Raw genomic sequence first — 24,234 nt, 5'->3', positions numbered from 1 at the left:
AATACCTGATTGTCTACTCCAGGGAGAATTCAGTGCCTTGGATGCCGAAAGTAGATAATGGACCAAACCTGATGACCTCTCAGTGTCTGTATTGCAAGCCATAATGCCCAAAAGGAGAGAGAGAGAGTATAGGGAATATTGTCTGCCATGGAGGCAGGGGGAGGGTGGGAAAGGGGGGGTATACTGGGGATATCGGTGGTGGGGAATGTGCACTGGTGGAGGGATGGGTGTTTGATCACTGTGAGATTATAACCCAAACATGAAAGCTTGTAACTATCTCACAGTGATTCAATAAAATTTTAAAAAGAGAGAGAGAGAGAGAGACAGAGACAGAGAGAGAGAGAGAAAATTCAGTGCCTTGGGTAGGATGGAGGGGGTGGTCTCTAGAGACCAAGGTGAGGGGCTGGATTTAGGTACCAGTAAGACAGATGAAGAGGTCAGAGCGAACAGGACACTGATCCCAGTGCAAGGCCAAATGTAAACCAAAAAAGAGCAACTGAAATCATTTGCTTCCAACAGGCCTTGGTAGCGAATATCCACCCTATCAGCATCAATCAACACTCTTGGTGGAAAAAAAAAATAAAACTTCCTTAATCCATTTAGACTCGAATGAAAATGAAGCCTGAGGAATGCGAAACGGTTGGAAACAGTCTGTGTCGCCTCATCAGGGCCAAGGAGGATTCTCAGGCTCCGGCTTGACAGGGGATTAGGGCGATGACGGAGGGTTTCTGAGATGAAATCATCACCGCAACGACGCACCGGCTCACCCCCACCCTGCTCCTCTCAGCGCTCACCCCGGCTTCCAGCTGACGGCCTCCAGAATCGCGCTAATCCACCTTTTCACGGGGATCTGGGGAAGGTGACAAAAAGCAATTTCAACATGACCTGACGACCAGACCAGCCGGACCAGATGAAGGATGGCGGGAGAGTCTTCTCCGCCCGCCCCCAGCCTCCCCACCCCCACCCCCGCCAGAGAATCCTCAAAGTTGTTAAATCTCTGCATCTGTCGCTAGGTCGTTAAATACCCCCCCAAAGAGCTTTGCTGTGGACCAGCCAGGAAGAGGGGGAATCACGGGAACCGTAGAGCTGGTGCCAACTTCATCAAGCTCACTTTATGGTACAGTGCCGTTGCTTAACCAGATGTTAGGGTCCAAGGAATTTGCAAAAGGCCGCCTTGCAGTTGGGGGATTATTGCTAACTGACAGCTCGGGGAGGGTTACCAGCTCTCTACAGAGCCCCCTCCCCGCCACTCCCCCCACCCCCGCACCCTCCACCACTGCCTTTTCCTGTCCTGAAACGCCCTCCCCCTATCTCCACCCCAGCAGGTCAGGACCTAGTTAGGGAGGCAGAAATGGGGAGCTATTCAACTGCCCCTGCTCCAGAGCACAGAGCCGTGGCCCTGGGTAGTGGAGGGGTGTGTGTGTAGGGTGGGGGGGTTGGTGGTACAGTTGTAAAAGCAGACTGCTCAGCTCCAGCGTCACGAGACACTTAGTGCCAATCCACTCCTCTGGGCTTTGGGGCTGGCGCACTGGAGGAAGAAGGATAGTTTCTGCAGAGGGGGAAGCCCACAGAGGAGGCAAAGGCAGTTCCCAGAGGGAGCAGGAAGGTGAGGGAAAGGCAGTAGGGGAGACTGAAGCCAGCATGGGCAAAGGCAACAGTAGTAGAGAGGAGGAAAGGAGGCCCTAAGGCACATCTGCTAGGGGAGAGGTGACGCATGTTAGGGGGAAGAGGCAGCTCAGAGAGAGAAGGAAACACCAAGTAGAGGATGTCGGGAGGACCCATTCGGGTTGGAAGATGCGAGCTGAAAGGAGACTATAGACCGAACATGATGGCCACTCAATATCTCTATTGCAAACCACAACACCCAAAAGGAGAGAGAACAAAGGGGAATGCCCTGCCACAGAGGCAGGGTGGGGTGGTGGGGGATGGGGTGAGGGTGGTGAGAGGGATACTGGGATCATTGGTGGAGGAGAATGGGCACTGGTGGAGGGGTGGGTAAACGATCACTCTATGAGTGAAATGCAAACACAAAAGTTCATAAGTTTGTAACTGTACATCACAGTAATTCTCTAATAAAAAAAATTTTAAAACAAAAATTCTTCTTTTTTTTTTTTTTAGAGGCAAGGCGAGGGACGAGGGTGATAGGCACCTTGTTTTCAGTCTGATGTTGCTGGGCTTCAGAGGGGTCTTTTCTGGATGGTGCTGGAGATGAAACGCGGGACCTCACATACACAAGGCAAGTGCTTGACTACCGAGTGCCTCCCACGCGCTGGATCTGCTATTTTTGGTTTGCTTCGGTTAAGGGCTAATACCAGCCGCATTTTCACGCTTAGAATTTACTTACAAATTCAAAATGTTCCATCAGAGTTGAGCTCCGTCGTTCTTTTTACCTTGACTTAACAAGTGATGAAGGAAAGAATCTGAGGAGCAGAAGGACAAGGCTGTTTCCACATGACACCTGCTGGGGAGTGCAGGTCCCGAGAGCCCTACGCTGAGCAGCTCTGCTCCTCAGGGGACGCCTGTCCAGGCGGCCGTCTCCTTTGTGAAATACTGAAAACCTTAAGCTCCCAGTTTGTAGCCCTCCAGGGTCATGCGCTCTGGCACTTCCAGGTTCCTTCCCAGCAGCCATCATGAAGCTCCCTTTGACCAGAGGCTGGAAATTTCCAGCATCCTATTTTGCTGCCTGTGCCTTAGAAGTTCCTGGGCGTTGTGAATAGCACCCTGATGATACCATTGCAGTCTGCACGCGGTATCCGTGCTGTGCAACAGACATTTGATATGTTTTTATTTCAACTCTCCTTTTTTAGGCTTAAATTTATGTTTCATTTTCCTGAATATTATGCATTGAGACGCAGGAAATTCAAAAACAAATGCATCATCTTAAAAACAGGGAAAAGGAGAGTTGGGTGAATATTGGATTTTCTTCATTGTGTTTTATTGTTGTGAAAGAAATATTTACTCTCGTGTATTCCCATCAACGGCCAACATCCAGAGACTATAAAACCAAGCTCCCGGAAGACATCTGATAGCCTAGTTCTTCCTCTCGGAGAACTTGGCAAGCTACCAAGAGTTTACTGCCTGCACGGGAAAGCCTGGTAAGCCCCCCGTGGTATATTCCTATGCTAAATGCAGTAATAATGATGGATCTCATTCCCCTGACCCTTGAAGAGCCTCTAACATGGCACCATTGGGAAGGACGAGTAAAAAAGAGGCTGCTAAAATCTCAGGGCTAGGATGAATGGAGACGTTACCAGGCCCACACAAGCAAATCGTTGATCAATGGGATGACAGTGATGACAGTGATACAGTGATCGGTTTGGTTTGGTTTTATACTATAGGAGCATAATCTAGAGGAGGTCTGCTCTGTGGAATCACAAGCTTACCTCAAAGGTGGCCCTTTTTATACTTCCTAGTGTATATTCCAACAACCGGGGCCATAGCACAGTGGAGAGGGCATTTGCCTTGCATGCGGCCAACCCGAGTTCAATCCACAGAATCCCTTATGGTCCCCTGAACACCACCAGGAGTAATTCCTGAGTGCAGAGCCCAGGGGCAACCCCTGAGCATCACTAGGGATGGCTTCCAAACAACAAAAAACCAAAACCAAGAACCTCTGGCCATCCCAGATATTCCCAGTACAGCTTCTAAATGTCGTTATGATCCGAAACATCCAAAACATCAAAACTGAAGACCCCCTCAGGAAAGTTTTCCAGGGATTTTAACTTTTGCATGGAAAATGAAAAACTGAAGGACTGAAGGCAAACAGCCTATGTGAGGGATCTGGGTGCAGAGAGGGTGCGTCTTAGCCAAGGTCACACAGCCAAGGGCTGCAGTAACACAACCTCTGTCCATCAAATGTTGGCCTCGTTCCATTAAATCTGGCCTGAGTCTGTGTCTGTGTCTGTCCTCTGAAAAAAAATAAGTCCCCAGCTTTTAATCCTTGAACTTCTGTAAGACAAAAAGGCCTGGCTTAGTATTTTTGGGGAGCAAACCGTTTCTCCAAAAACAGTCTGTCCTGGTCCTTTCCATCCATCCCCTGGATCCACATTTGATTCAAGTCTTGGGGTTTGTTTCATGGAGGCTGGAGCGAAGAAGGCAGGGCTGCAAGAATGTCAGAGCATCTCTAATAAGCATAAACTGACCGGCTGCTAAATCCTTTGCAAGAATTGAAGCTTTGCTGTCTCACTGCTTTTCAGTCAAATTACAGGGAGCGGTGTTGTGGCTGATTAGGTCTGCGATGAAAGTGGTTAGAGAAGCTATTTCAGAACCTACAGTGGTCCCCACTTAAATCAGAACACGGAGACCCGCTCGAGATACTCTATCTGAAACGATTTCAACTCGTCACGGTCTCCTGCACATGTCAATATTCTGTCCTTCACCAAGATAATCAATAACAAGAGAGAGCGACGCAGCAACTCTCGGTGAGGAAAATGCACCCGCCAGTCCCCGAATGAATGAAATGCCACCTCAGTTCTGCCACCGTTCAGGCAGGCTTGTTGTCCCCGCCATGCTGGGCTTTGTTCTGTGGCTAAGCTGCCCTCTGCACTATTTTTGTTCTCTCGCTGTGTTGACTTGTGAAATTGAATTTTTTTTCCTTCATCACCAAGCTGCCAATCCAAGTTTATGAGGCAAGGAGTTAAGACTTGATTAAAAAAAAAAAATCTGGGGCTCCAAGAGACAGTACAGCGAGCAGGGTGTTTGCCTGGCATGTGGCAAGTCCTGTTTGATCCCGGGCACCCCAGATGGTCTCCCAAGCCCTACCAGGAGTTATTTCTGTGCACCACCTGGTGTGGAAAAAAATATATATGATTTAGGGGCCAGAGAGATAGTACAGCAGAAAAACTATTTGCCTTGCTTTCAGCCAACCCAGGTTCAATCCCTGCAATCCATATGGTTCCCCAACACCATCAAGAATGATCCCTGAATACCCTGCCGTAGTGGCAGTGTGGGGTGGGGGGGGAGACGGGACTGGGGAGGGTGAGAGGGATGCTGGGTTTACTGGTGGTAGAGAATGGGCACTGGTGAAGGGATGGGTTCTCGAACTTTGTATGGGGGAAACATGAGCACAATAATGTATAATTCATTTCAATTCTTAATGTAATTTTATTAGCTCAATAAAGTCCAGATGACAAAAAAAAAAAATGATCCCTGGTGAGATGCAGATCAAAACATCCATGAGATACCACCTCACACCACAGAGACTGGCCCAAATCAAAAGAACAAAAGCAACCGCTGTTGGCGAGGATGTGGGGAGAAAGGGACCCTTCTACACTGCTGGTGGGAATGCCAACTGGTTCAGCCCTTTTGGAAAACAATATGGACGTTTCTCAAAAAATTAGAAATTGAGCTCCCATTTGACCCAGCAATACTACTGCTGTGAATATATCCTGGAAAAGCAAAAAAGTTTAGTCGAAATGACATCTGCACTTATATGTTCATTGCAGCACTGTTTACAATAGCCAGAATCTGGAAAAAACCTGAGTACCTGAGAATAGACGACTGGTTAAAGAAACTTTGGTACATCTATACAATGGAATACTATGCAGCTGTTAGGAAAGATAAAGTCATGAACTTTACATATAAATGGATCAACATGGAAATCATCATGCTAAGTGAAATGAGTCAGAAAGAGAGAGATATACATAGAAAGTTTGCACTCATCTGTGGAATGTGAAATAATAGAGTAGGAGACTAACACCCAAGAATAGTAGAAATAAGTACCAGGAAGTTGGCTTCATGGCTTGGAAGCTGTCCTCACATGCTGGGGGAAAAGGCAGCTCAGATAGAGAAGGGAATACCACGTAAAATGTGGTTGGAGATCCCGCGCGGGAAGGGAGATGCGTGCTGAAAGTTGACTAGAGACTGAACACGATGGCCACTCAATACCCCTATTGCAAACCACAGCACCCACAAGGAGAGAGAGAACAAAAGGGAATACCCTGCCACAGAGTGGGTGGGGTTGGGGGGCATGGGATTTGGGGGTGGGAGGGATACTGGGTTCATTGGTGATGGATAATGGACACTGGTGGAGGGATGGGTGCTCCAACACTGTATGAGGGAAACACAAACATGAAAATGTGTGAATCTGTAACTATCCTCAGGGTGATTCACTAATTAAAAAATAAATAAATTTAGATTTTGGCACCAGAGCGGATTCTTGCAGCCATGCATTTTGACTGTGAACTGAGCTACAACCTCGTGCAGCCCGGGGAGAGAGTTTTCCCTCTCCACTCCATTTTTCTGAGCGAAAATGGTGGCAGCGGCAGCAACCACGTGGTGAGAACCACCCTCTAAGACCCCTCAACCCGGAGGTAGGACTCTCTTTAGTGACGTAGCCTGTAGGTGGTCCTGGGAGGGGGGCATTCCCGGCGCGCCTTCCGCCCATAGATGACCCGGAGCCGCGGCACAAGAAACAGACCCTTCGCGCCTAAAGACTGTGATCTTGAGGTCTCCTAACCCATTTTGGCACCAGAGCGGATTCTTGCAGCCATCCATTTTGACTGTGAACTGAGCTAAAATATTAGAAACCCAAAGTCTTCACTCAGCAATGAAGAGAAATTATTAGATGATGCCTATTCAGCAGGCCTGATTGTTGGGGAAAATTTCCAATCAATAATAGTGAGTTCTGTATGGAAATATGGAATGTACTCAAAGTATATAGATAATAAAGGGAATATCATTAGCTACTTAGATGGGGGGGTGGGAGGGGGGTGTATTGGGGTTCTTGGTGGTGGAACATGTGCACTGGTGAAGGGATGGGGGTTCAATCAGTGTTTGACTGTGACTTAAACCTGAAACCTTTGTAATTTTTTTCTTTCTTTTTTTCACGGTGATTCAATAAAATATTTCTTTAAAAAAATAAAATAAAATAAAAATAAATAAATAAATTTAAAAATTTTTCAGGGGCTGGAGCAATAGCACAGAAGGTAGGGCATTTGCCTTGCACGCAGCCAACCCAGGTTAAAAATTCCCAGCAACCCATATGGTCCCTTGAGCACCGCCAGGGATAATTCCTGAGTGCAGAGCTAGGAGTGACCCCTGTGCATCGCCGGGTGTGACCCAAAAAGCAAAAAACAAACAAACAAAAAAATAAAATAATTTCAATATTGGGGCTGGAGTGATAGCACAGCGGGGAGGGCATTTGCCTTGCACACAGTTGACCCGGGTTTGATTCCCAGCATCCCATATGGTCCCCTGAGCACCGCCAGGAGTAATTCCTGAGTGCAGAGCCAGGAGTAATCCCTGAGCATCACTGGGTGTAACCCAAAAAGCAAAAAAAAAAAAAAAAAAAGAAAAAGAAAAAAACATCAACATTTTGTCAATTGCAAAGTGGAGGAACTAATGTAGGCAGGCAGGTAGATTGGAAAGGGCCCCCACAGCAATGGAATTCCTAGGAAGCAGTAAAACCACCTAGCCCTAAAGCTGTCTGGACCCACCTTGTGGATACAGGCAGCAAAACCTGGTAAGATCTTGACCTGAAGCTATTCCAGAAGGCCTGACCCATTCTCCAAGAGAAGATTCAACAGGAACAAAGATCAAGGAAAAGAAGTTTCAAAGAAGACCATCCCCACTTTGCCCCTTAACAACCACCCTAGCAACAGGCACTAACCTAGCTAGAAAGTCCCACGCGGGGCAGATTGAAGAAACCGTGTGAAAGCCATCTTGAACAAAGGGAGTGCACACATATGCTACCCAAGCCTGTGTGCTGCTTGTGGTGCCCACAAGGCCAAACACATGTGGTGCCCGAGCACATGTGTCACCCACATCTCCCCTCCTGAGATGTGTACTAGGGCCCTTTCCATCGATGGAGAAGTCCACTTTCTCTCTTGAACATGTTACTCTCTCTCACACACATTTTCTCTCCCTCCTTCCCCTTCCTAAAAGCCTCCGAATAAAATCTGTTTTACTTGGGAAAAAAAAAAAGGAAGAAAAAAAGAATGATCCCTGGGCACACAACAGGGATCATTGCAAACCACAGCACCCAAAAGGAGAGAGAGAACAAAAGGCAATACCCTTTTGTTAGCCTTGTACACCGCCGGAGATAGCCCCTCAGCAAGACAAAAGTCTGACTGAGTTTAATCATCTGAGAATACGAATCAGGTGGGTTGGGATCTTGGTTTGCGTTTGAGGGCACAGCCACTGGCGCTCAGGGGCTATGCTCCTGGAAAGGCAAATTGTGAGGATTCGGGGAGGACATGGCTGTCACTCCTGGCAATGCCCAAGGGACCATGTGGTGCTGAGAATTCAACCCAGGCTATTTCTCTCACGCAAAGCCTGTGCTCTGGTCCTCTGAACCCGGACCTTGTCCCTCAGTCCAGTTCTTTGGATTCCAAGGGTCTATTTCAGAGTCTGAGAGGGCTATAGTCCTGGGTCTGCTGGACTTTGAGGAACCCACCTAATGATTGTAAAAGGCATCAACTCCTGCCAATGAGTCACCGTGAGTATTTGTAAACAATTTCTACCTTGGTTTATGTGGAATTTTCCAGACCAACTCTTATATACTAGGATGTAAATTATAGCCAACTACATTGAATGATTTTCTCTCCCATTGATTAGTAGGGCATTTGCCTTGCACGCGGCCAGTCCGGGTTTGATTCCTCTGTCCCTCTCGGAGAGCCCGGTCGCTACCGAGAGTATCCCACCCACACGGCAGAGCCTGGCAAGCTACCTGTAGCATATTCGATATGCCAAAAACAGTAAGTAACAAGTCTCACAATGGAGACGTTATTGGTGCCCACTTGAGCAAATTGATGAACAACGGGACTACTGTGCTACAGTGCTACAGTGCATACACACACACACATACACATACATACATATATAAATAATACATGCATAGTATTTGAAGTTCTTTTTTTTTAAGTCTTTTTAAGTTTTTGTTTTTGGTTTTTTTTTGGGGGGGTTGTTTTGTTTTGTTTTGTTGCTTTTTGGGTCACACCCGGTGATGCACAGGGGTCACTCCTGGCTCTGCACTCAGGAATTACCCTTGGCGGTGCTCAGGGGACCATATGGGAGGCTGGGAATCAAACCTGGGTTGGCCGCGTGCAAGGCAAAAGCCCTACCCACTGTGCTATCGCTCCAGCCCCTTAAGGTTGTTTTTTTTTTTCTCTAGAAGCTCAATTGTCACAGTATTGGGGAAGCTATCAGGAGCTCTCACCATGCTTGTGGCAGTGACTGGTTCCCCCTCTGTAATCTTCTCTACCCATCACCCCAGGAAGAGAAACAGATTCAAAGACAACTATACCACACTGACTCTTGGCACCTGTTAATAAGCCCTCATGGGTTTCTGCTTACTCCCAGAATTCGCCGCAGGGTGGGTATTTCAAAGGTTGTAGGAAATAAGAAGTGGATGCCTTGAATACCATGTTCCAGAGTCACTAGCACCCTGGAAGGGAATGAACTCAAGTCTAAAACTGTGATAAATCTTCCCACCCTCCAGCTGTACATTCACTGCCAGGAACAGAGAGATCTTTACAAGAATGACACAAGCTAATGAGTAAGGTCCTATTTTATATATGTGATGGCATGTAAGTGCTGCTGTCATTGATACTTTGATACAGGTGCAAACACGACTTGAAAATACCTCTTTGGGATAGCCACCGTGTACAGGGGACCCTAGAGCTGCCAGTTGTGTCCTCGGCTATTGGTATGCAGATCTTCTGAGGAAAGATCCCTGTGGGAGAGAAGTCACATTACCCTATAGATGTCCTTTATGGAGTGAATGTGACCTTTGTGCAGGGTTCTTTGTGCAGGAGTGGGCCAAAAATAAGAAGAGGGGCCAAAGCAATAGTATAGCGGGTAGGGTATTTGCTTTGTATGCAGTCAACCTGGGTTCGATCCTTGACTTCCCATATGGTCCCCCTAGCACTGCCAAGAGAAATTCCTGAGTGCAGAGCCAGGAGTAATCCCTAATCATTGCTGGGTGTGGCCCCAAACTCCACCCCCCCCCAAAAAAAAGAAGGAGGAGGAAGAAGAAGAGGAGGACAATCTGCTCAAGCAACTGGATGGAAGAGAAATATCCTCCATTTTCTTCAGTATAACAGAAAACAAGTCATGGGAATAAGCCAATGATGAGCTGATACATTGAAATAGCTTTTTGGAGGGTGGGGATGGATGCATATGTAGCATCCTGCTTATGTAGGTTTATATAAATTTTGCTGATACAAAGCATTCTAATACCCACATATCAATAACAACAAATGACACGATGTCCTTTATTAGAAATTCCATCCAGATTCATTTTGCTGATTTTAGTTGAATTCTGGCATCCCCAGTCACGGTTGTCATGGGCCAATGAGTAAGAATTACAACATGGAAGTGGTTGACATTTCCCTTCACAAGGCAAAGGCAGATGGAATAACGAAGCTGTCCATCAGAACTTCCCTCCCTCACCAACAAGGTCAAGGATTTCCTTGCTAAATCAGATGAGAGCTGCAGATGCTAGAAGAATTTCTCATGTTCAACTCTTAGGGCCAGGGAGATAGCTCAGCAGGACGGGGTGCGGGAGTTCTGGACTCGATCCCCAACATTGTAGGAACCCTGAGTTCCACTGAGTGTACCCCCCAAAACTAATATTTTATACTCTTCTTAGGGTGGGGGGATGTAGCCCACTTTTCCATTTAAGATGCCACTTATTCGCATTTGTTCTATTATTTTCTTAAAACTAGGCAACCAGCAAAGCAAAAGCCCATGACCTGATGTGCATCATTTGTAGATTTCCAGGGTGTAGCTCTCCCCCACTGTGGCCAGTCCCAACCTCCCCACCCGGTGCTGTGGATTGTAGCTGCAAATGAACATGCCGCAGCCCATTCTGATGTATGGTTCCTGCCCCTCTGATGATGGAGGCACAAATCACTCCAGAGAGATACTGAGAGCAAAATAGGGAACCGAGAGGGAGATTTAGATTGTGTATTTCATCTTGATCTTTTCATATGCTTTTCTTTGATCACAAATTTACATCATTTCCTGCTTAATGACTGTGCTTAACAGCTGACTTGAAACACTCCTGGGAAGTTGATGACTAGCTGGTACAACACCCAGGCTGACAGGAGGCAGTTCAGGACTCCTCTCAAGTGAACCCCCAGACACCCTGAGATTGAGAAGGAGGAGTGAAATTTTGAAGAGATGGATCACTGGAGACCCTCATGGACATGAATTTATCTTTTGGCTTTTGGGGTCACCCCTGGCGATGCACAGGGGTTACTCCTGGCTCTGCACTCAGGAATTACTCCTGGCAGTGCTCAGGGGACTATATAGGATGCTGGGGATCAAACCTGGATCGGCCGTGTGCAAGGCAAACACTTTATCCACTGTACTATGGCTCCGGCCCCTCATGTACATGGATTTTAGGCCTTAGGAAAGTTTGCCTACTCGGAAGTCCTAGAAATTGTAGACTGGTTTGTTGCCCCCTGTCCTGACACAGAACTCCTACTGAATTCCTTGAAAATGCCTGGATAATAGAGCGTCTTTTAGTTGTTGTTATTGTTGTTATTGTGCCACACCTGGCAATGCTCAGGGGTACTTCCTGGTTCTGTGCTCAGGGTTCACTTCTGGCAGTGCTCCAGCAGCCATAAGGGGGATGCCTGAGATTGAACCTGGGTCAGCCATTGGCAAGACAAGAGCCCGGCCCACATTTCTGTCTCTCCAGCCCAGTAGAAGCATCTTTTAGTCACTTGAAACTCTTGGTTGGCTTCACAGAAGCCCTTGGAAGAAGTCTGACCATCCAAAGACAGAGCCATGAGTGGAAGCTCAGCATTCCCAGCCCCACACCCTGATCCCCATCCTCCCGGAAGGGAGCATAAAATGAGGACCCCATAACCATGCTCCCAGACTCAGCTCCAGGGATGCCCCAGAGGGGGGTGGGTGATAGCCCTCCCAACCCCAAGGGACCCAGCCCCAGCAGCCGACCTCCACTACCCACCGCCACCATGCTCCAGGATGCTTTCCACACACTCCGGACAAGACTCACACATGAGTGAACATATTCCTGGACCGTGCGGCCGCACCATAAAGTATATATATGCATGTGTGTGTGTGTGTGTGTGTGTGTGCGCGCACATGCGCACACACCTCTCAGATAGCCCAGCAAGCTACCGAGAGTATCCCATCCGCACGGAAGAGCCTGGCAAGCTCCCCATGGTGTATTCGATATGCCAAATACAGTAACAATAACATGTCTCATTCCCCTGACCCTGAAAGAGCCTCCAATCATCAGGAAAAACAAGTAAAGAGAAGCTGCTAAAATCTCAGGGCTGAGACAAATGGAGACATTACTGGCGCCCACTTGAGCAAATCGATGAACAATGAGATCACAGTGATACAGTGATACTTTATCATCATCGTCCTCATCATCATCATCATCATCCCATTGATCATCAATTTTCTCAAGCAGTCTCCGTACTGTCTCCATTCACCCTATCCCTGAGATTTTAGAAGCCTCTTTTTACTCGTCCTTCCCAGCGGTGCTGCATGGAGTCAGGGGAATGAGACCCCATCATTGTTATTGGTTTTGGCATACAAATACGCCATGGGGAGCTTGCCAGGCTCTCCCATGTGGGCAGGAAACTCTCGGTAGCCTGACAGGTTCTCCAAAGTGGAAAATGAGGCTGTAAGATGTCGAGGAGCCTCAAAGCGGCCACGCACTTCCAGGAGCTTGGTCTTATAGTCTCTGGATGTTGGCCATTGATGGGATTACACGGCACCAGGGGCAGTTTCTGGGTGTGGCCACCTAGCTACTGAAAAATGGGGGATCTGGGCGGAAGAGGCCCAGTCCCGATCTGAGCTGGCTTGGAGATCTCAGCCCCGGGTCACACACACCTGGGTTCCTCTGCCGGTACCTTCATGTGTGAGGCTCATCTGAATGTGTGGAGAGGGGCCTTGAGCATGGCTGTGGCTGGGTTCTGGAGGTCCTCGGATGCGGGGGCTCTGCCCAGGGCGGGGAGGGAAACTCAACCCACCCCCTTCGAGGGGCCCTGGTGAAGACAGTCAGGCATGGGGGCAAGAGACTCTGCATCGCTCTTTTCCAGGAGCTTGGTCTTATAGAGCTATAAGATACTTCATAAAAATTTAAAAATAATAAAATAGAAAGATGTGGTTTTTCTCTCTACTTCCCCTGGGGCCTGGTTATTTGACCTGACGGTGAAGGTGTGGGGAGCCCAAGAGAGCTGCTCCTGGTGCTCCTCTCCGTGTGCTCGCAGGCTCCTCCCGAGGGTCATGGTTAAGCCTCGCTTCCACTCCCCCCCACCCCGCTCTCTCCACTCCTGCAGCTCTGTCTCGACAGGGGTCTGGTGTGGGTCCGAGTCCCGCCCATAGCGGGGTGGGGTGACGAGCCCTGACCGACACTTCTCTCAACACAGACCCTAGATCCCAGTTCCCACTAGCAGGGCTCTACTCAGAGCTGGCTGATTCCAGGAAGAGGGCGGGCGGGGGAAGGTGTGAGGACACCCACCTGAGCCATTGGATGGTACCATTTTGGGGAACGGGCAGCAAGAAAATAAAGATCTGGAACCCCCTGGAAGTGCTGAGGTTGGACCCTGCAATACTCTGCCTTGTCTGAGGAGGAGGTGGAGAAGGGGCACCCAGAACCGTGTCCAGAGTGTCCACTGGCGATTTGACAGACTCGCCACTACATCTTGGCCTCCGTGGTCTACAGCATCTGCCTTTGTGAAACGGCCTTGAAAGCTTTGTGAGCGGCCTTGGAAGACGAGGCCCAAGTCTCCCTTGGGTCAAGAAAATATGAAAGGGCTGGAGTGATAGCACAGCGGGTAAGGCGTTTGCCTTGCACTCGGCCAACCCGGGTTCGATTCCCAGCATCCCATATGGTCCCCTACCGCCAGGGGTAATTCCTGAGTGCAGAGCCAGGAGTGACCCCTGTGCATCGCCGGGAGTGACCCCCCCAAAAAAAGTATGGAAGAGGGAATCTGACTCACACATAGCTTAGGAATCCTCCCAGCAGAATTTCCTGCAATCCCAAATATGACCATCTACGGGCTAGAGAGAGAGAGAGGATGAATGGTGAGAGGATTGTCTGGCATGCAGTCACCCCTGGTTCAATCCCTAGGGTCCTCCAAGCATGGTCCACGGTGACTCCTCGGCACAGTGAGGAAGAGCCACTGAGAAACGCAAAGTGTGGTCCAAACAGCAACCAAAAATAGCAACCGAACACCCAACCAGCGGGGAACATTGGGGTAAGACAGCCCAAGCTGAGCCAGCGGGTCCAGTTGGCAGAATGTCAACCAGGAGTCGCCTCTGGATCCTTTGAGCACTGCTTAGGAGGCCTCAGGCTCCAAAAATAAAATAAGAGGTAGGACCCGAGACATAGTACAGCAGGCAGGGCACTTGCCTTGCACACAGCAGATCGTGGTTCAATTCCCCAGTGTCCCAAACGGTCCCTGAGCACCGCCAGGTGTGACCCAAAACTCAAAATAAATAATTTAATAAGAGGAAAGTAGTTGTCAATGTTATCCATAGCCCTACAATTAAAAGCAGGGCTCCAGAATTTAGGACTAAAATCTCTGTCCCTGCTTACTAGCTGTGTGACCTTGGGTTCGTCACTTAATGTCTCTGAACCTTCATTTCCTCACTGCACTGAGACAATATTTTTATTCACCTTTTAGAGCTGAGGATTAAATGCTGCATGTGTTTAGAATAACTAATACATAGTGAATATCCAATATATTGGCTTTTGGTTTTATTTTTTTTTTTTTTGCTTTTTGGGGTCACACCTGTCAATGCACAGGGTTTAGTCCTGGCTCTGCACTCAGGACTTACCCCTGGCGTTGCTCAGGGGACCATATGGGATGCTGGGAATCGAACCCGGGTTGGCCGCGTGCAAGGCAAACGCCCTACCTGCTGTGCTATTGCTCCAGCCCCCTGGCCTTTGGTTTTAGTGTCATAAAGAAAAAAGACATAAAATGCAATTTCACTGATGTTCCTGCCATCTAACGGTGAAGAGCCACAGTATTTTGCAGGTCCCCTCATCAAGAGGTAGAATGCGTTTCTCCACCTCCCACATATGGGCTTGGTGAAAAAAAAAAACATTAGCAAATGTTACACAAGCAAAGGCTTAATAAGCATTTGCTCAAACCCGTGATAATGGCTTTCCCTCTTGCTCATGAGAACTCTTCTGCCCTCAGTGTATGTGCTACCTGTGGGACAATGAGGGGCAGGAAACCTTCTCCCCAGTCGTCATCACTGCCTCTGCCAGACACGAGAAGGAAGTCAATCACCCAATTCCAGCCAAGGACAAAACCGCCAATGGGACACACAGAATCATGAGCAAATTGGAGTGTTAAACCTGAATCCCCTAAGTGTTGGGATTGGTTGTTAAGCAGCAAAAAGCTAACTGATGCTGATGATAGCTCTGCACAAATATGGATGTATTTAAAGAAGAACTAAGGAATCCTGAGATTAAAGACTCGTCCAAGGGCCAGACAGAGGAATCAGAGGGCTGGAGTGCATGCCTCGCGTGGGAGAACTAGGTTCAGTACCCAGCACCCACCACACAGCTCACAGACCTGAGTGTAGCCCCCCCAAACACCCTTGGCCATGGCCCCCAAATAAAAATAAATAGAAATAAAGATTCTTGCCCTCAAGTGTTCATATCTTTTTTAAGTGAGAGAGACAAGTCATGAAGCATATTCAATATCAAACCATAATGACCCAAAGGAGAGAGGGGAGGGAGAGAGGGAGAGAGAGGGAGAGAAGTAGTGTTTGCTGTGGAGGCAGATGGGGGGGGGACATGGAGGTGGTGGAAGGAGAAAAATTGGGGACGGTGGTGGTGGAAAATGTACCCATTGTGATGAGACAGGTGTTGGAACATTGTATGACTGAAACCTAATTGTGGACAACTTCTTAACTTTATCTCACAGTGATTTGAATTTTTTATTTTAAAAATGTATAGATAGATATATACAACATAAGAGTGGTCAGTATGTTCAGAGTAATTTCTTTAATGTTGCCTTAATTTTGATATCAGTTGTCTATATGGGTTCCTTTTTTTTTTTTCAATTTAACTGAATAAGAGTGACTTTAAAGCTGTCAAGCCATCCTCCTCCCCTGAGTCGAAGTTACAGGAGACAGGAAGATGTAAAGTCATCCCTGGGGGACTCTTGAATCTACAGGAGAGAGACAGCCTGGCCAGATTGCTCCCATTACCTTGAGCATCCCCGTTTCGAAGTTAGGATGCGAGGGTCCCCTCCAAAGTTACCCACATTATCATTTCAATTAAACATATGGCTGAGGGACCTAATGAAGAAGGCTCGCACGATGCTCCTGGAATCAATAAAGCCTTTCTGGACTTATCGATTTGGCATTTTCCATGCAGTGGAATTGATTTATGTCTTCAGATTTATTTTGATAACTCAATAATAACTCCACTATTCCTAAATTAATGTCATCTTTTCTTCAGGCCAAACCTTTTCTTTTTTTCTTGGCCACAAGAAAATCTCCTGTGAAGGCAAGCTGATTTTGCTAAGTAATTCCATGGCTAACAGGCTGCCATAAATCAAAGAGAACCATGGATTACTCTCATTGTAAATCATCCTTGGAGTGGCAAAGTACAACGGCATTTATTTGTCAGGACTGAGATTGCATCGTGCAGCGCCTCTTCCCTGTCAAAATGAATATCTTCCACCACACGCCCCACCGTCTCAGGCATCATCTCTCCTGCACAACAGAATCTGATGTTCGGGCCGTGCTCCTTTCTCTCTCCCACACCTGACATTTGCAGAAGGTGTGCTCTGGGGGGGAGGGGGTCCCCAATTCCTAATCAGAGTGATCACATTGAATGAGAGAAAGCCCTACTCTTTTTGTGTGGGGAATATTGCACTCAGGCACACGGAAGGAACACAATTAGTCAATGTCATGGAAATGAGTGTATATATATATATATATATATACATATATATATATGCCAATGCCTGAGGGTCCAAAAAAACAAATAAGGAAAATTTACAAACCAAAAAGAAAAAGCAGAGCAATTTTTCTCTAAAAGGATGACAGAGTGGGGTGGGAAGGAACCTGGGAATGTTGGTGGAAGGGAACTGATACCGGTGAGGGGATTGGGGGTGGAACACTATATATGCCTGAAACTCTTGTATGAACAGCGTTGTCAATAAGGCTGCCTTAATTTTAAAAGATAAGATTTTTTTTAAGCACAGTAGAAATGACATCTTCACCTGTATGTTCATTGCAGCACTGTTCACAATAGCCAGAATCTGGAAACAACCCGAGTGCCCGAGAACAGACGACTGGTTAAAGAAACTTTGGTACATCTGCACTGTAGCACTGTCGTCCTGTTGTTCATCGATTTGCTCGAGCGGGCACCAGTAATGTCTCCATTGTGAGACTTGTTACTGTTTTTGGCATATCAAATACGCCATGGGTAGCTTGCCAGGCTCTGCCGTTCGGGCAGGATACTCTTGGTAGCTTGCCGGGCTCTCCAAGAGAGATGGAGGAATCGAACCCAGGTCCAAACCTGACTGACCTGGGTTAGTACATCTACACAGTGGAATACTACGCTGCTGTTAGGAGAGATGAAGTCATGAGATTTGCTTATAAGTGGATGGACATGGAGAGTATCATGCTAAGTGAAATGAGTCAGAAAGAGAGGGACAGACATAGAAGGACTGCACTCATTTGTGGAATACAAAATAACATAATATGAGACTGACACCCAAGGACAGTAGACACAAGGACCAGAAATATTGCCCCATAGTTGGAAGCCTGCCTCATGAGCTTGGGAGAGAAGGCAGCTGGAATAGAAAAGGGATCACTTAAGTCAATGATGGTTGGAGGGATTGTTCAGGATGGAAGATGTGTGCTGAAAGTAGATAAAGGGCCAAATGTGATAACCTCTCAGTATCTGTATTGCAAACCATAATGCCCCAAAGTAGAGAAAGACTATGGGGGAAATTGTCTGCCATAGAGGCAGGGGGAGGGTTGGGAGGAGGGTAATACTGGGGACATTGGTGGTGGAGAATGTGCACTGGTGGAGGGATGGGTGTTCAATCATTGTATGACTGAAACTCAAACATGAAAGCTTGTAACTGTATCTCACAGTGATTCAACTAAAAAATATATATTAATAAAAATTTTTGGTTGTTTTTTTTTTTGCTTTTTGGGTCACACCCAGCGATACACAGGGGTTACTCCTGGCTCTGCACTCAGGAATTACTCCTGGGAGTGCTCAGGGGACCCTATGGGATGCTGGGGATCGAACCTGGGTCGGCCGCATGCAAGGCAAACGCCCTACCTGCTGTGCTATCGCTCCAGCCCCAAAAGTTTTGGAATTTTTAAACATGACAGAATGGGACAGTTCAGTCAACCACCGAGTCCTGCAAAGTCACTTCCTCCAGGTTTCCATTGCACAGTGACGTCTCCACCTGCAGTCCAGCATCCCTCCAGACCACAGCCGCTGCCCCCTCACTTCCCTGCTCACCGCTGTGCCTGTCCCCATTCGTTTCTACACCACAGCTACAGAGATTTACTTTTTTCTCTCAAAAATGCTCGGGCGAGAGAGCTAGTACAAGAGGCCAACCCTGTGCCTTGCAATCGGCCAACTCTTCCACCTAGGGTCCCCCATACATGAGTGATCCCTGAACAAAGAGCCAGGACCAAGCCCTGAGCATCATCACTGGGTCTGGTCCGAATTTTTTTTTCTTTTTGGGTCACACCTAGCGATGCACAGGGGTTACTCCTGGCTCTGTACTCAGGAATTACTCCTGGCGGTGCTCGGGGGACCATATGGGATGCTGGGAATCAAAACCGGGTTGACCGCGTGCAAGGCAAACGCCCTACCCACTGTGCTATCGCTCCAGCCCCTGACCCGAAATTTTTTTTTAAAAGGCTAAGCTAGTTGTGATGTCACGATAGTGCCAGCACGCCCTTCCCTCGGTTCCCGGGAAAAAGAAAGAAGTTATCCCCACTGATACAATCGGTTATCATAGGCTTCTGCCTCTCTGCCATCTCCTGTGCCCCTTGAAGTTGGGGCTTTGCTCCACACCTCCAATAAGCCCCTCGCCTCTGCCCCGCACCCTTGAGTCCCTCTGTCTACACTGTGCTTCACCCTCCGTCTCTTTGACAAGTTCATTCTCACCCTCCCTGAGCTCAGACAGCATTTCCCCCGGGAAGGCCTCTCAAAGACCCTCCCCGCGGGTGACACCCCACACACCCCACACCCGCCTCCATCAGCTTCTCTCCCAGAACAGCCTTTCCCTCTACCGTCCCTCCTGCCGGTGGGGACGCCTGTTCACTGTCCACGCCCTGTCCCTGCCCGCACCTGGCACATGCTGGCTTGATGGCGCGTCCAGACTGAGAAGGGGCAGAAGCCCGGATAACCTCATCCCCGACCACCGTCCAGATCACACGTTCCTTCTCTCCCGGAAGAGAGCAACATGACGCTCACCGTAACCAAGTCGCCAGACACCCACACCAGGCTGTTTCACTCGGGGCACCCCAGAGGGGGGCGGGTAAGAGCCCTCCCTGCCCCAAGGGACCCAGCCCCAACAGCCAAAAACTTTCAGAACCCAACCACCGCCCTGCTTACGGACACTGTCCACATGCTCCAGCCGAGGTTTATCCACAAGTGGATTTTTCCCTGGACCAGCGCGGACACTTTATGGCGAGCGTCATTTGATCCACCTTCCCAGCTCATTAACCTTCCTGCTTGTGAAGAACTTTGGGCCAACTCAAAGTTGCAAAACTTTTCCACACAGGCTTCCCGGAATGAGGGTTGGTGTTTGAGTCTCTGCCTTGCAGGCACGAGGCCCCAGCTTCGGTCCCCAGCACGGCCTCCTAGGCTTAGAGGGATTCCCAGAAGCCCTTGCTAACGTGATCCCCGGGAACAAGCAACTGTGATTCCAGGGTGACATCTGGACGTCACAGCAATGACAAAAATGGGAAGGGGAAGGCACATACCCCCAAATAAATGTCCAGGCGCTCTTCATTGACAGCACCTCATTAATACCGTGTGTATCTGCTTTATCTTTCCTCATCAATATGCATGCTTCTGGCTTTTGCTTTATGCTGCCCCAGGAAGGGAAATGATGAAATTTCCCACTTAAATCTCCATGTACTGAATTACTAAAACACAGAAATCCTAAATCCTAAGCGGCTGCGCGACCTTATAACTCTTAGGGCCGTATTTTGGGGGGAATAAACTCCAAGAAGAATAGTGAGTTCTGTGTTGAAACCCCAACAACAATAGTGAGTTTTGGGTTGAAATATGGAATGTAATCAAGGTAAAGAGAAAATGAAGTGAATTTTATCAGTTATGCAGGTGGGGGTGGGGGGTGGGGGGTGGGAGGTGTACAGGTTTTTTTTCTTTCTTTTTTTCTTTTGGTGGTGGAATATGGGTACTGGTGAAGGGACGGGTGTTTGAGCATTGTATAACTAAGACACAAGCCTGAGAACTTTGTAACTTTCCACATGGTGATTCAATAAAGTAAATTTAAAAAAAAATATGCATGCTTCTGGGCACACATCACATGATAAGGTATAAGCTAAATAAGGTGCCATCTGCAGACTCCCTGATCCCGAAATCCCACAGTATAAATCTTCTGGGGACCCAAAGATGTTCGCTCCCCTCATCCCAGTGGCAAAGACCTAACTCAGAAAACTGTGGATTGCTGCAGTATTTCTGCACAGTTACAACCCGTGCTCAAATGTTTTCCACTTGGAACTGGAGAGAAGACAAAGGTGAAGGCACTTCTGCGACAATGGCATTGACTTGAACCCTGGCACTGCACTTGGTGCCCCACGAACTGTCAGGCATGGCCACACACCCCCAGCACTACCAGGTGTGGCCCCAAAACAAACAAACAAATATCCTCCCCCTACTTTATTCGTGTATTGAAGAGTCCCTAACAATGGCCCTTGGAGCTCAGGTAACACAGCACACACAAGTCCCAGGGCAGAACCCTGTCTCGGAATCTCTCCAGAGTGAAGAATTACAGGGAAAAAAAAAAAGAATAAAAACCCAAACCGAGGACATTTTCAGGGGGAAGAAAAATCCCAATTTCTCTCTCTGAACAGAAGTCAAGCAACTCTGCACACAATTCCGAGACGAGCTTGGCTTCCGGAAAATCCCCCGGAGACAGCCCTCCGAGGACTTCAAGCCCTCTTAAACCCAATAAAAATCCAACTCCGTTGCACTGCAGATCATTCCAAAGCTGATTCCAAACACTGAAATTCCACCCCTCCCTGACCCAACCCAAAGTTCAAGTTGGAAACCGGGTCAAATAAGGGCAGAGATGCCACGAGGGAAGATGGGGGGAGGGATGGGGGGAGGCAGGACCGACAGTGCCAGGGAACAGCCTGTTAATAAACGGCCGAGGGCAGACAGTTTACACCTTCCAGAAGAGCGATTGAACATATTTATGATCTCCCATGGGTCCCGACTTCCCCAGGAAAAGATCTTAGGATGGCCTCAGAGAGCAACTGAGGACCAGGAGGTCAGCGAGGAGAAAGCAGCTCGCGCCTGCATTAGAAAGGCAGGACACGCGATAATGATGTGCTGAGATGTGATGCGAAAGGCAGCAGTCCGACCTTGCCCGCCTGCCAGCCAGACACTCATCTCCAAAGGGAAACAGAAGAGGTCACAGGAGGGTCACGAGAAAGGGCCACTCCGGGCCGAGCCTCCGAAGCTCCACATGAAGAAAGAGTGTCTCCATCACCAGCACATTAGGAAGGAGCCAGGGGACAAGGGACCCAGGTGTGAACTGGGGAGGAAAGGGTGCCAGGATGCTGAGTGAGGCCCTCCCCACCCCCAGGTTCTAAATGAGACGCTTTGGAAAACAGGCAAGAGGCAGCTTTTCAGAGAGAATTTGAGCGGCGGCTCTGGGAAATTCTTTTTCTTTTTAATAAGATTTTTATTTTATTGAATCACCATGTGGAAAATTACAATGCTTTCAGGCTTAAGTCTCAGTTATACAATGCTGAAACAACCATCCCTTCACCAGTGCCCATATCCCACCACCAAAAAAAAAAAAAACCCACAAAAAAAACCCCACACAGTACACCTCCCATCCCGCCCCCCCCCCCGTACCCCCTCCCGGCTTGTAACTGATAAGTTTCACTTTACTTTCTGTTTACTTTGGTTACATTGAATATTTCAACACAAACCTTGCCATTATTGTTAGGAGTACCCCACTAGAATCAGACCTGTTGTGAAGAGATATGAGGTTTTGGATTTCTGTACTTTAGCAACTAAGTCCAGGGAGATTTCTTCCGGATATTGGATCATTGCAAGCTTTTAAACCCCATCTGTGGTTGTCATAATATGGCAGTCACCACGGCCTTCACCCCCGGCAAGGAAGAGGCGAGAGAGAGAAATACCTTTCCCCTCCTGGGCGGGCATGGGGTCGTGGCTTAGTTCTCAGGCTGGAGACATTCTGTGAGGAGCTGCCCATGCCGAAAGTAGTTTAGCTGGGTCTGGATTCACGCTCGTGCAGCGGCAGAGAGGCCGCACATGGGTGCGGCCCCCGGGGTCACATCTCGGCGGCAGGAGGGGCTGGTGCCACCCACCTTCCCAAGCTGGGAAATTCTTTTAAGGAATTAAAAAGCTGTCTGGGCAAGCGGGTTCAAAACGACTCAATAAGTAAGTTCTTGCTGAGAATTGTTCGAAAGTTTAACCTCTGAGGAGCTCTTTGATCCAGGAAAGTAGCTCAAACCCAGTCCTGAGGGACTGGAGTGATAGCACAGTGGATAGAGGGTTTGCCTTGCACGCAGCCGACCCAGGTTCAAATCCCAGCATCCCATATGGTCCCCTGAGCACCGTCAGGAGTAATTCCTGAGTGCAGAGCCAGGAGTAACCCCTGTGCATCGCCGGGTGTGACCCAAAAAGCAAAACAAAACAAAACAAATCCAGTCCCGAGCCTGGTCCCTGGCAAGTGTCTGCTGCAAAGGGGGGACGGGATTGAAAGCCTCCCGTTGCCCACCACCCCCTCGAGGGGCCGTTTCTTTCTTTTCTTATTTCTTCAGTTTGGAGGCCACATCCAGCAGTCCTCTGGGTTCAGGGATTCTCCTAGAGAGCTGGGGGGCCAGACGGGGTGCCGGGGTGAAACTCAGAGCGTGTACATACAAGTGTCCTATCCACTCTACTATGGCTCTGGCCTCAGGGCCGGTGTTTTTCTAGCCTCAGCAAAACAAGAAGGAGTGTCACACTGTGATATGGCTGAAAACAAGTCGCCGGAGGAAAGGCATGTCACGACACCTGACAGTGACGTGAAGCTCTGAGTGTCTGTGTGAACTGCACCACTTTCACATACCAAGAACAGAACTAAGTCTAGCTGAGTGGGGGTTGCTTGGTTCTTACTTCGATGTGAAGGCCTAATGTGTGCTCAGGGGGTCTGCTCCCAGCTAGGAGTATTAGGGCGCCAGGACTAGAACCCGGGCCTCCCACATGCAAGGCACGCACCCAACCCAGTGAGCCAGCTCCGTCCTAGGCCGAAAGCTGAGTGCTGTTGGCCCTTGAACAACTTGTAGGTTGGGGCACCCAAGCCCCCAGCAGCCAGCAACTTAAGTCATGAGGACAAACACAGGATGATCTCACTTATTATCTGCAATATATAGAATTCCAGGGCTGGAGCGATAGCACAGCGGTTGGGCATTCGCCTTTCACGAGGCCGATCCGGGTTCGATTCCTCCGCCCCTCTTGGAGAGCCCGGCAAGCTACCGAGAGTATGGAGCGCGCACGGCAGAGCCTGGCAAGCTACCCGTGCGTATTGGATATGCCAAAAACAGTAACAATAAGTCTCTCAATGAGAGACATTACTGGTGCCCGCTCGAACAAATCGATGAGCAACAGGATGACAGTGACAGTGATATAGAATCCCAGATGACAAAATGCAAGACATTAAAGTCAGGATACCTTGGGCCAGAGTGATAGTACAGCGGGTAGGGTGTTTGTTTGCCTTTGACGAAGCCAACCTGGGTTCGATCTCCGGCATCCCATATGGTCCCCCAAGCACCGCCAGGAGTAATTCCTGAGTGCAGAGCCAGGAGGAACCCCTGTGCATTGCCAGGTGTGACCCAAGAAGATGAAAGTAAATAAATAAATAAAAATAAAGGGGCAATACCTAGGGAACCCTTGACCACACGGTACAGGCTGGAGAAGGACTGAGAAGGAAAGAAATCAAGGGCAGGGCAGGAAGAGATGGGCGGGAGTGTCAGGGAGCAGGGGTCGAGGGTCTCAGGCACATCAGTGCTATGGAGGGGTGGCTAGTCAGTTTACAC

Source organism: Sorex araneus, chromosome X, assembly GCF_027595985.1.
Source record: "Sorex araneus isolate mSorAra2 chromosome X, mSorAra2.pri, whole genome shotgun sequence".
NCBI classification, from domain to species: domain Eukaryota; kingdom Metazoa; phylum Chordata; class Mammalia; order Eulipotyphla; family Soricidae; genus Sorex; species Sorex araneus.
Note: the sequence above shows the minus strand (reverse complement) of the source record.